At 38.6% G+C, this 12,188-nt stretch overlaps 1 protein-coding gene across 1 annotated transcript in view; it reads right to left on the reverse strand.

Annotated features, from left to right (window-relative positions):
• Window positions 1-12,188, reverse strand: part of ENTHD1 (ENTH domain containing 1) — an 80,745-nt gene that overhangs the window by 58,455 nt on the left and 10,102 nt on the right. The gene's annotated exons all lie outside the window — the stretch shown is intronic.

A 12,188-nucleotide genomic window follows, 5' to 3' on the forward strand; every position in this document is an offset into this window, starting at 1 on the left:
TTGGGGGCTGGATGGCTCTTCACAGTTGTCCTCCTTTGAAGCAAGGGGGCTGGCCACAGCTGTAGGTCATCGGAAGTAGGGTCCCTCAGGAAGTGGGTGTGACCTTGGGCAAAGCTGTTGGGAATGCCCAGAGAAGGACTCTCGGAGAGCCATGAGCCACCAACCCTCCCAGTAGAAATGAGTGGCTTGATCTTGAAGCAGGGGTGTGGGGGGCACCACAACAGCCAGTACAGTCACAACCTCTATGATCCCATTTACTTCTGAGAAATGCTGCAGAGGGACAGGACATAGAGTGTGAGTACTGTACATCATTTTTGAAAGGTGAATTTTGACATTAGTGATAAGTTTTTAGAAAAGGAAAACAGAAAAGGGAAAAGGGATAAAAAAAAGCAGAGATGTTTAAGCAGATTTTTAATTTTGAAATAGGTAAATAAGAAAAAGTGAAAAGGATAAACTTTTGTTGCAGGAGATCTTAAAATGGGAGTTAAAGCAATTTTATTTCAGTGTTTTGCTAACAATCGCATATGAAATTTGAGACAGTGCCAGTAGTCCTTACTTAAGAATAATGGGGAACAGGAAACCCCACCAACTGTTAAATGCTCAGCTATGGGACAAGGAAAAATAAGCAGTCACTACAAAAGCAGGTTTAAATAGTCATTGGCTGGCTCCTGGGTTAAGACAGCAGATTGAAACTGCAACACAGAATGTCCATCACCCAATACTTAATGAAATGTGTTTTTTTAAGTTAAAATTAATAAAAAAATTTACAACAGCAATTTAACACAGAAACAGATACAATAAACGTAATTTTTAAAAGAAAAACATGAAAATAACTGGTGGCCATGAAAAGAAATAAGATCTAAGACAACCTTCTTCCCCGAAGGTGACAGTGATGAGCTGACAAGCTTCTAAGATTGCTCATCAATATACGAATGTCTAGAAAAAAGGGAATCGAGTGAACCATACTTCTCCCCTTCTTCTGACTGAGAAGAGGTGGAAATGGCTAATGAAAAAGATAGGTGTGACAGTGAGTTAATAACATGCTGACATTTTAATGGAAGTGAAATCCACGGTTTCACACTGAGTTGGTGGGTTAGTTGAAGCTGGAGGCTATCTCCCTAGCCCATGGGAACAGGATACATTTCCCAACTAGACAGAATGAACAGGATCTTGTACAAGATTCAGTAGATACAGCAGACTCCAGTTATTCTAAACAAGACTACATAGGGCCTAATGAGGGCTCCCATTCCTCCTGCTGCAGGAAAGTGGATAAAGTAATGGCCCACGAACTGCAAGTTGGTGGAGAAAACAAACCAGTCTCAGAGATGGTGAGAAGCGTCAAGAAATTACTAAGTGGATCTGAGCAAATACCTGCCAAAGCTTATGGGGCGGCACCTGTATGAACCCATTCAGTGCTTACAACTCTGTAACAGAAACTGTATTTTCTCCATTTTACAGAAAATGAAACTGTAGCACAAAGGTTTTTTTTTCTGTTTTTTTTAATATATATATTTTTTTATTAGTTAAGGTATTACAAATGTGTCCTCATCCCCCCATTAACCCCCAACCTCCCACCTCCCCACACACACACATGCTCCCATCCCCCTGTTGTCCATGTCCATTGGTTTGGCTTATATACATGTATACAAGTCCTTCGGTTGATCTCTTCCCCTTACCCCCGCCCTCCCCTACTTTCCTTCTGGGGATTGATAGTCTGATCGCTATTTCTCAGTCTTTGGATCTGTCCCTTCTCCTCAGTCTATGTTGTTCTCTATAATCCACAAATGAGTGAGATCATGTGGTATTTATCTTTCTCTGACTGGCTTATTTCACTTAGCATAATGCTCTCCAGTTCCATCCATGCTGTTGCAAAAGACAAGAGTTCCTTTTTTTTACCGCAGCATAGTATTCCATTGTGTAGATGTACCACAGTTTTCTAATCCACTCATCTGCTGATGGGCACTTAGGCTGTTTCCAAATCTTAGCTATGGTGAATTGTGCTGCTATGAACATAGGGGTGCATATATCCTTTCTGATTGGCGTTTCTGGTTTCTTGGGATATATTCCTAGAAGTGGGATCACTGGGTCAAATGGGAGTTCCATTTTTAGTTTTTTGCAAAGGTTTAAGTAACATGTCCAAAGTCACACAATTCACACTATTTGAATCAGCATTCAAATCCAGGCAGTATGGCCCAGGACCTTAATCATTCCTCTCTACTGCCTTCAAAACAGAGTGCCTCGTCAGAGCTGCCCAAGCATCAGCAAGATACAAAGAAATGGCCTGGCATAAGCCCAACATATTCTAGCAGGAAAAGAAGAAAGAGAAGAGGAGGAGGAGTGGAGGGAGAAGCAAGAAGGAGAATGAGAGAAAGGAAGAAGGCATGCAAAAAAAATTAATTATAAATATAGCTGAAGGAACAGAAGGAAATTCCTCACAATATGGCATTAGATGTTTTTTACAGTTATGGTGACTTTGATATTTTTATATATTTTATTTTCTAATTATTTGTTGCTACTATATAATAACAATACAAGGTTGAACATTTTAAAAAATGTTTCTTGGCTTTCCATGTTCCTTCTTTTTTTTTTAGAGGAAGCTTTCCATATCTCCTTCCTATTTTTCAGTTGAACTATCCTTTTCTTATTTGTAGGAATTCTATACATAGTCTGGATACTAAAACTTTGTGTTATTTGTATTGAAAATATTTCTCCTACTTTCTGTCTTTTTCTCCTTTTATATGGTGTTTTTTATAAGACAATTCTTAAATTTAGTATAATTTTATTATTTTTTTGTTGCTGCCAAAAATTACAACTTAGTGGCTTAAAACAATGCCTATTTCTTATGGTACAGTTCTGTAGGTCAGAGGTCTAGGCAGGCTGGCTGGGTTCTCTGCTTCAGTTCTCACAGGTCACAATCAAGGTGTTCTGTGGCCGATGGGCTCTTATCTGGAGACTCTGGAGAAGAATCCACTTCCAAGATCATTTGGGTTGTTGAAGAATTCAGTTTTCCTTGTGATTGTAGAACTGAAGTCCCCATTTCCTTGCTGGCCGGCAACCAAGAGTCCAGTCCCTCTCGTCTTCTAGAAGCTACTTGCATGCCTTATCACTCCATCTTCAAGCGACTAAGAGTGCATCAGATCCTCACACAATCCCTCTGATTTCCTCTTCTTCCACCAGCCGAGAAAACTCGGCTTTTAATGGTTTGTGTGATTAGATTGAGCCCGCCCAGATACTCCCTTTTGGGCGTATAATGTAACATAGCCATGGAAGTGATAATTCAGCATGTTCATAATTATACCCACATTCTCAGGGAAGGGGATTATATAAAGGCAAGGGTCATTGAGGCTTATTCTCAGAATCGTACCTACCACAACAAATTTATAAATGCTTTAAAAAAATGTTTGTACTTTTTTTGTTATGTTTAAGAAATCCGACTCTATCTTAATGTAAAAAAGATATTCTCCTATATTTTCTTCTAAACATTTTAAAGTTTTGTTTTTCACTTTTAAGTCCTTCATTCATTTAGAATTTGTTTTTGTGCAGGGTATGAGATAGAGACCTAATTTCATTTTTTTTCACTATGGATAAATAATTGCCCAGGCATTAAGTAGTTCATCTTTTCCCATGCAAGTGAAACGCCACATGTTATATACTAAGATAACAGATGCACAGAATGGGCTCTACAGAATGTTCCACTGGTCCATACACTTGTCCCTGCATCACCGCACTGTCATGATGACTAATGCTGTAGTCTTGTTATCTAGAAAGGCAAGTTCTCCATCTATTTTTCTTCAGGAATGTCTGGATATTTTTTACCTTTTGATTCTTCTAGATAAATTTTAGAATCAGTCCATCTAATTCTACTTTAAAAATCATTTTTGGATTTTGATTGTAATTGCACTGAATCAGTGGTTCTCAACTGGGGGCAATTTTGGCCCCCGGGGGACATGTGAGCATGTCTGCAGACATTTTTAGTTCTCACAACAGGAGGGACGTGTTGAATAGCATCTGGGGGGGAGAATGCTAAACATCCTACACTGCACAGGACAGCCCTTAAAATAAAGAATTATCTGTCCACAGTTAATGTCCACAGCACCAAGTGTAAGAAACCCTCCACTAAAACTTTTATATTTGTAGATAATTGATATTTACATTTCTGAGTATTTCAATAGACAAACGTAAATATCTTCCCATTTATATAGGTCCTTTTTAATGTATTTAAATTGTCGTAATTTTCAGTGTACATATCTTGTACATCTTTTACAAGTTTTATCCCTAAGTAGATCATGATTTTTTGCTATTATAAATGGTATTTTTTTAAAATTATGTTTATTGTTTGATGATACATAGAAATACAACTTGACTTATATATATTTTGATCTTATAGCCCAGAGGTTCTCAACCTGTGGGTCGAGACCCCTTTGGCGGTCGAACAACCCTTTCACAGGGGTCACCTAAGATCATCCTGCATATCAGACATTTACATTACGATTCATAACAGTAGCAACATTACAGTTATGAAGTAGCAATGAAAATAATTTTATGGTTGGGTCACAACATGAGGAACTGTATTTAAAGGGCCAGAAGGTTGAGAACCACTGTATATAGTTGGACATCTTGCTAAAGTTTAGTATTTCTTTTTTAACATTTTAAATTGAATAGTATTTTTGTATTAGTTCGGGTATACAGTATAGTGGTTAGACAATAATTTACTTTACAAAGTGTTCTCCCTGATATTGCCAGTACCTGCCTGGCACCACACACAGTTATTACAATATTAGTGACTCTATTCCCTATGCTGCACTTTACATCCCCGTGACTATTTTGTAACTACCAACCTGTACTTCTCAATCCCTTCACCTCTAAAAAATAATTTTTTAATACTCACCCAAGGATATGTTTTTAAAAAACTGATTTTAGAGAAAGGAAGGGAAAGAGAGAGAGAGAGAAACATCAATCGGTACACGCCCCTCCCCACCAAAGCACCACAAATGGGGATTGAGCCTGCAACTGGGTATGTGCCCTGACCAGGAATCAAACCCGCAACCTTTTGGTGTAAAGGATGATGCTCCAACCAACTGAGCCACCAGACCAGGGTGATAGTCTCTGTCTTTTAACAGAAGAGTTTAATTCACTGATGCTTATTGTGATTATTAATATATTTGGACTTATTTCTACCATATTACTTTTTTTAAATTTCTATTTGTCCCACTTTATCTATGCTTTTTGCCCTGCATAATATTAATTTTTCTTCTCATTTCATTTTTTTCTCACTACTTTGGAATTTATGCACTCTATACTCCTCTTCTTTTAGCATTTACCCTTGAAAGTTTATCATGCACATTTACCTTTAAAAATAATATTCTTATCCTCCTCTAAAAAATTACAAGGACCTTAGTACACTATAATTCCATAGACCCACTTCCAACTTCATACCATGGCTATTCACTATTTTAGCTGCCTTTTTTAAAAACTCAAAAATGAGACATTATTTTATACAGAAAGTGTTTTAATTTATGTACATATTTACTAATGGTGTCTCCAACCATTCTTCTGGAATAATTTTCCTTCTTTTTAAATTATATCCTTTAAAGTAGGTCTCCTGGTGGTAAACTCTCAGTTTTTGTGTTTATGTATAAATTACTATTTCACTTCCATCCCTGAATGATAGTTTTGCTGGGTACACAATTACAGGCTATTATTTTCTCTCAGCACTTTGAAAATAGACCTGTAGCTGATGAGTTTATAGTAACTGTCATTCCTCTGGAGATGTATCTCTAGGTCTCAATATTGCTTTCATATTTTCCATTTACTTTGGACATATCTTCTAGTTCACTAAATTAAATTTTTAAAATTTCATTGGTATTTCTCATTTCTGTAAGTTCCCATTCTTCAAATTCATACAGTCATTCCTAATCATCTTTTTTATAAAGTAAAACAGTTTTAATTTTTAAGAGTCTGGTTGAGCTCAAAGAGCCAGGCTGTGACAGATATAACTGGCATTTAAATAACTGGATTAATTTAGAGAAGAGCAAATCGGTTTTGATGGTTGTGCTTCAGTGTATGTATTTTTTTTTACTTTATTTTTTAGAGCAGTTTTAGGTTTACAACAAAATTGAGAGATAGAGATTCCCCATATACCCACTGCCCTACACATGCATAGTGCCTTCCCCATTATCAACTCTGCATACATCCTTTATTTATTTAAATACATAGCTATTCTACATCACATATCTAACCTTTCAAATATATACAGTTTTGGGGAGACTAAATATGTTCTTTGCTAATTACTTTTTCCCGTGTTTGGCTATTTGGACTGTGAGCTCATCGTCTAATTTTTAATTGGTGGGAATCTTATGAACCTAACTTGTAAATTGAGCAGGCTTTCTTCTTGCAGAGACACTGCCCAGAATCACCTTGGTCCCTCTTTTCTTAAAATATGTTTCTATTGATTAATTTTTAGAGAGAGATGAAGGGAGGGGGAGGGGGAGGAGAGGGGGAGGGGGAGAGGGAGAAACAACGGTATGAGAAACACTGATTGGTTTCTTCCTACATGCACCCCAACCAGGGATCAAACATGCAAGCTGGCCACGTGCCCTTACTGGGAATAGAACCAGTGACCTTTCGGTGCACAGGACGATGCTCAACTGAGCCACACTAGCCAGGGCGCTTTGGGGTCAGCATAGTAATCCCAGGCTTTCCTTCCCAATACTCAAGGCAGGCCCCAAATTCATTTTCTTAACTGCCAACAACTGACCTTAAGCAACTCAACCCCTACAGTCAGTCCCAAAGGCACTAGCTTGAAGTCACTCTGACCCCAGCTCACATGTCCTGTTCTTATTCTGCTTATTAAAGTAGTTAATTTAATTTAATTTTTAGAAGGAGAGACTCTTATAGACTTCCCATACGTCTGGTGAGGCCAGAAATCTCTCAAATAGTGTATCATTTCCAGTCTTTGGTTACTGTGCAATAAATGGACTTGGAGCTCCTAGTAAGTCTATTGCCAGAAGTAGACCTGAATTATTTTTTTAGTAAAAAATGGCATCTAGTATAATTCTATTTTTATAAAAACAATTTCTTTTTAGTTACACATCTTTTGATATGATTATATGGATAGAAAGGTACCTAGAATTTATGTTCATCTGATATTACTAGTAATTATGGCTACTTCTGAGTGATGGGATTGGAAGTGACTGATTCTCTATAATGAGACTGCATTGTTTTTACAAGAATAGAGTGATTTTTTTTCTGAAATAAAAACAAAAGAAAAAAAAAACTGACTCGAACCAACTATTCTATTTTGATAATAGTGGTTGGTGTAGGGTGGAAGTGATATAAGTTACTGTTATTTTCATTTCCGTACATTTATTTACTTCAAAAAAATTTTTAAATCACTGTTTGACATTCATCAATGAAAATGTTTGAGTAGTAACCACCATTTGTACCATAAGCCCTGCTATCTAGGCTGTATGTGAAAAGGCAACCAAGTATGACTCCATACCAACTCTGTTAGCACAAAGTTCCCTATAGGAATTGTGACAGCAACATTAGTGTTTTTGCTTATAAAAGCACTAGAGGCCCAGTGCACGAAATTCATGCATGGGGGGGGGGGTGGGTCCCTCAGCCTGGATTGCTAGAGGGTGCAGGCCAGGCCGAGGGACCCCACTGGGGCAGGATCGGGGAGGGATGCGGGAGGTTGGCCAGCTGGAGGGGCCAGCTGGAGGGACCACGGGAGGGCTCCAGGGCATGTCCGGCTCCTCTCGCTCAGGCTGGACCCCAGCAGCAAGCTAACAAACCATTTGGAGCGTCTGCCCCCTGATGGTCAGTGCGCATCATAGCGAGCAGTTAAGAGGCCTTAGCATATCATTAGCATATTACACTTTGATTGGTTAAATGGCCTACTGGACATTTAGCATATTAGGCTTTTATTATATAGGATGACAACTATTTTGAAGTTTAACTTTTGGTCCAACAGGAATCATACCATTTTTAGGAGACTATTTCCATAACATAGACCAGAGTAATCCTTCTCAAATATGGGTAAAGTTCCATTGCAAAGAATACTACTATTAAAGAGTTTTTTTATGGAAGATTGGACAACCAAGAGAAGTAATGCTTTGCTAATCTGGTTGTACACAATATCTGTGGTGATAGTTTTTGTAACTATTACCTTTAAATAAGGACCTAACTCTGATGCTTACAGCTCAGAGAAGCTGAGTTATAACTGTGCTTTATATACTTTTCTGTCTTGCCATCAAGCAGCAATTATCCTTCAGCTCATCTCTTCCTCAAAACATCAAAATCATCTAAACAAAACCACCCAAGCTACCTACTAGAATTAAAACTTGGGGAAAACATCCAGGAATAGAAAAAAGGAGTATAAGTAGTGATGTGTGTATAACACCTTCTCTAAATACCTCTTTTCCTCTGCTAATTTACAACAAAGAAGCTAAGCACAGCTGTTTCAGCTCTAGATCCTAAAGCCTGGAAATCATATTTCTAGCAATGCATTCAATTTTACATTTCATTATAACTAAATAATTTAGAGATGTCTACATTCCTTCTGATGGAAATTTACCTGCATGATACCATCACTTGCCTCTATTTTCTCTAACTCAAATGTTTTCAATTTCTCTTTCTTCTCCAATACAACATGTACTTACCCCATTTCCTCTCTATATTCTATCTTTAAACATTACCTTTCCCTCATTTCAATAACCCTAGAGCAGGTCTTGGATGCTTGGGTGGAAACAACTGTCTCTGACAAGCCTCCCTCCAGTTTGTTTCTCCTTCACTTCTACACCAAGCAATAATATCTTCCACCAACAGCTGTTTTCAGTAATAAGAAAGCTAAGTTCTGTGACTAAGCTAAACATCCCTTCTGTTCTCCGAGGCCTACAATGGTTCCTAGTTGCCAATTAGATCAAATTGAAATTTCCAAGTACTGTTCACTATGTCCTTAATGAACTGTGCTGAGTACTCTGAACTATCTGTTCACATTTTCCTACATATTCAAATCTATATTCTCTATTCTACATAATCTGACAACCTTGTATTACCATGATTAATTCATTTCTTGTTTATATTCTTTCCCACTATGGTCAGGACTATTTGCTGTCCTTATATTTATTCTCTCCTTCCTCCTTAACTATAGATTTTCTAACTTTCATCTGGGTACATAGCTGTCCAGTATAAAGATTACATTACTCAGCCTCTCTTGCAGCTAGGAATGTCCATGTGACTAAGTGCTAAACAATAATATGTAAGCCAAATGTCATAAGCAACTTCAATAAATGTTCTTAAAAGGAAGGATCATTCATATTTCAACTTCTCCTTCCTACTGGCTAGAATGCAGATGTGATCTGGATCATGAAATGGAAGTTATGTGCTGAGTTTGGTGGAGCAACAAGAAAGAGTGAGCCCTGGGTCACTGACATCATCGGGAGCCAGAGCAATCCTAGAATACCTAATTCTGGACTCCTATTATATACTGGAGGCCCAATGCATGAAATTCGTGTAAGGGGCTTAGCCCTCGCAGCCCCGGCTTCGTCCGAAAGGTTGTCCGGAAGGACATCCAGAAGGTTGTTCGGCTGTCCAGTCTAATTAGCATATTATGCTTTTATTATTATAGACTAGAGGCCCGGTGCATGAAATTCGTGTACAGGGTGGTTTCCCTCAGCCTGGCCTGCACCCTCTCCAATCTGGGACCCCTTGGGGGATGTCCGACTGATATCCTTCTCACAATCCAGAACCACTGGCTCCTAACCACTCATCTGCCTGCCTGCATGATCACCCCTAACTGCCTCTGCCAGCCTGATTGCCACCTAACTGCTCCCCTGCCAGCCTGATGGCCCCCAACTGCCCTGCCCTGCCAGCTTGATGGCCCCCAACTGCCCTGCTCTGCTGACCTGATTGCCCCTAACCACCTCTGCCTCGGCCCCCACCACCGTGGCTTTGTCCAGAAGGAAGTCGGACATCTGGAAGATGGCCGGTCACCTGGTCTAATTAGCATATTACCCTTTTATTAGTATAGAAGATATGTGCTACCATTTTTATGGCCTCTATTACTATCACTTGTGGGTGTACCAAATTCTAACTGATCCATCCATCTCTAAGTTTTTATTTGCTACTTCTCCTATCCCACTAAGAAGGCCCCCCCAATTTTCCTATCTTCCCTCCTACCCCAAATTGTCAGTTTTCTTTCTTCCTTTAAAATACAGCTTCAGATTCAAACAAAGAATCCTACATGGAAAGGGTTAATATTGCTAAGCTTACTTAATTAAATTATTCTTCTTTGAACAAAAAACATACATAAATATATGGATAAGTAAAATTAAAAATAATGTAACAGATTTTTAACAAATTTACTACAGCTTATACAACCAAACATTCACTATTTAAATAGTACTCTTACTACAGATTCATTTTAATGATGCCATCATTCATCAAAATTTTTTGCACATTAAAAACAAACAAAAAGCCCATCACTAGATATTACCACCATGGGAGTGGAAATATACTCAATTTGTTTACCAGGCCTAGAACAGTATCTAATATATAGTAAGTAGGTACTCAAGACATATTTACAGTATGAAAAATATAAATTGTAGCAAAACGTCTTCATTTTAAGGTAGAATGATTTTTTAAAAAAGAGTCAAAAGTCATTCAGAGCTTAGTCTAGTGCTGTGGTCGGCAAACCGCGGCTCGCGAGCCACATGTGGCTCTTTGGCCCCTTGAGTGTGGCTCTTCCACAAAATACCACGTGCGGGCATGCACGTACAGTGCAATTGAAACTTTGTGGCCCATGCATAGAAGTCGGTATTTTGTGGAAGAGCCGGTATTTTGTGGAAGAGCCACACTCAAGGGGCCAAAGAGTCGCATGTGGCTCACAAGCCGCGGTTTGCCGAGCCGCAGTTTGCCGACCACTGGTCTTGTGAATAAGATGTGTCAAAAAGCTGGGAATATCATTTTGGGTTAAAAAAAAGTAGTGACTATAAAATAATAAGCTAGATTTTTCTTGTATGAATCATAAAACAGCTCAGAGATGAGCCAGTTCTGTAGCAGTTCAGGGCCTCATTTCCTAAGCTTATAGTTAAGGATGTCAAGCTTGCTCCAGTTCCGGAGCATTTTGCACCTGCTGTTCCCTCTGCTTGGAACTCCCCAGCTATTACATGGATTACTCTTCACATCATTCAGGTCTACCTTTATATATCCACCTCCTCCAAAAGGCCTTCCCTTACTACCTGACCTAAAATAAAGTCATTCCTGTCCTTCTCTGTCCCCTGACACTGCTTTCCTTGTTTTCTTTTATAAATAGGAATTGCCACTTCACTATCTGACGTAATAGCTTTTGTTTTGTTTGTTAATCCTCACCCAAAGATATTTTTTCCATTGATTTTTAGAGAGAGTGGAAGTGAGAAAGGGAGGGAGAGAGAGAAAGAGAGAGAGAGAGAAACATCAATATGAGACACATTGATTGGCTGCCTCCCACATATGCCCCAACCAGGGCCAGGGATTGTGGCCAGGAATTGGAGCCAGTGATCAAAACTGCACATGCCCTTGATGGCATGTGACCCTTCCATGCTCAGACAGACGCACTAACCACTGAGAACGCTAGCCAGAGCCTGACATAATAGTTTTATATCTATTTTGCTTATGTGTCTTTAATATCTGTCTCAGTCACTAGAATATTTTCCCTACGATGAAAGGGGCTTTATTATCAGAGCTATAGCTCCAAATTTCTGCTAGACATCAAAATTTCAAATAATAAACTCAATACAATTATGTTTATAATAAAAGAGAAAAGAAGAGAGAGAAGAAATGAAGGAAGGTACAAGAAAGGTAACAGAGAAGTAGCAAAAGGGGTAAAGAAACTCTGGATAAACCACAGTTGGTTATTTTACTGTTACTTCTTTTTTAGGGTCAGTTTGAATTCAAGGCTTCCGTGAGAAAATTTCGAAAAGGGTCTTTTGAGATATATTTCAAAGGAATGGGTACCCTAGAGGAAGAGGTTCCTCACCTTTTAGAAGCATTTGGTGGTATTTACTATTATAATTACAATGGCACCTCTTTACTGTATTCCCATCTACCCAGTCCACACAAGTACACACTGAGAACTCCTGACCAAGTCAGACAAATACTTTAATGATTTCTAGTAGAATTGGTTTGTGTTGGTATTACTATTAACA

Source organism: Myotis yumanensis, unplaced genomic scaffold (assembly GCF_028538775.1).
Source record: "Myotis yumanensis isolate MYYU_CA2020_CCGP unplaced genomic scaffold, mMyoYum1.0.hap1 SCAF_3, whole genome shotgun sequence".
In the NCBI taxonomy this organism is placed as follows: Eukaryota; Metazoa; Chordata; class Mammalia; order Chiroptera; family Vespertilionidae; genus Myotis; species Myotis yumanensis.